The sequence below is a fragment of the Protobothrops mucrosquamatus genome, unplaced genomic scaffold, assembly GCF_001527695.2.
Source record: "Protobothrops mucrosquamatus isolate PMUCROS unplaced genomic scaffold, P.Mucros_1.0 scaffold34845, whole genome shotgun sequence".
Lineage (NCBI taxonomy): Eukaryota > Metazoa > Chordata > Lepidosauria > Squamata > Viperidae > Protobothrops > Protobothrops mucrosquamatus.
Window position 1 is genome coordinate 1 of NW_015420580.1, and position 1,445 is coordinate 1,445.

Sequence of the window (1,445 nt, forward strand, 5' to 3'; positions counted from 1 at the left end):
ACAAGAAACCATGGATGGAAACCGACCAAAGAGAGAAGCAACCTGGAATTAAGGAGAAACTTCCTAACAGTGTGGACAATTAACTAGTGGAACAGAGGTTTTTAAGAAGAGACTTGGCAGTAACTTGTCTGAAATGGTATAGGGCAGGGGTAGGCAACCTTGGCTGTTGTGTATCACTGTTGTCTTTTTTTTTTTTTTTGGTTGTTATTGTTCCGTTACTTTACTATGTTGTGCTTACACTTCTTGTCAGTTCTCCCCTCTTCACTGCGGTAAGCCGCCTAGAGTAGCTCTACGGCCAGACAGAAGGCAAATAAAATTCAACAAGTAAAGAAATATTCAAACCATAGGCGCCTCGCTCGCCGTGCAGCCTCGTCACAATGCCTAATAATTTAATTGCAATATAGGGACCAGGTGAGAAACTTCAAAGTTCCATCTTCAATCCAGGACACGCCCCCCCGATTATCTCAACGTTCCATCGCCCTAACAACGGACTTCAAAGGGCCGCTTTGCCTAACAACAGAAATACTACACAGTACGGTACAGGTAATCTCAGAGACGCGGGACAGGGTCGATCTTAGCTTCTCCAGATCTGGCCAGCAAAACAGATCCCTAAGATTTCCCGCCTTATGGGTTCCCCGGTTCTATAAAAAAATATTCTTTGCTCTCCCGTTGTTTGAGCTCCCTCGGTCTCGTAACCCATTGACTGTTATCATAAACAACGTTTTTTTCTGCGGCAGGTCCGTCTTGCGATTTAGATCCTGTTACAACCCGGAATGCATCGGTTAAGATCCCTTTCCCCAATCGCCCTTAACCAGTTGGCAGTGTCCTTCGAGATGCTTAACCCTCCAACCCCAAGCGATGTAAAATATGATTTATTTTTTAAATTGTAAAGAAATCGACATACACATACAGTATATTCAGTTTGTTTTTGACAAGGACATCAAATTTGGAGACATTTTGCTTGAAGTCCAAGGCTGCAGTATAAGATTTGCTACCGATTCTACCGAACGAAATATAAGTCTGAAGTGGAAAGTTCCAAAATGAAGATTAGGATTTTAAACGCCCAGGGGGAGAAAAAAAAAAAAAAAAAGGTTGCGCCCAACGTGGGGCTCGAACCCACGACCCTGAGATTAAGAGTCTCATGCTCTACCGACTGAGCTAGCCGGGCTACTGATACCGTTCTTGGCATCGATACTATTAGTTTTCATTCAGTAATCAGTACAAGTTTGAAGTTGAAGTTTATTGCATTGCATTTATATCCCGCCCTTCTCCTAGTGGACTCAGGGCGGCTTACAGCCAATTAAAAAACAAAACAATCAATACAAATCTAAGAAATTTAAAATCAATTAAAAGATATATTCAATAGGCCTATTTCATATATTAAAATTAATTAAAACCAATTTAAAATGTCCCTAGGCCAGTCCTGCCTGCTGAAACAGCCATGT

General features: G+C 41.8%; 1 non-coding gene across 1 annotated transcript; it reads right to left on the minus strand.

Annotated features, from left to right (window-relative positions):
• Positions 1–1,095: 1,095 nt before the first annotated feature.
• On the minus strand, positions 1,096–1,168 carry TRNAK-CUU. The gene has a single exon. It is a non-coding gene; the product is annotated as a tRNA-Lys (tRNA).
• Positions 1,169–1,445: the final 277 nt, after the last annotated feature.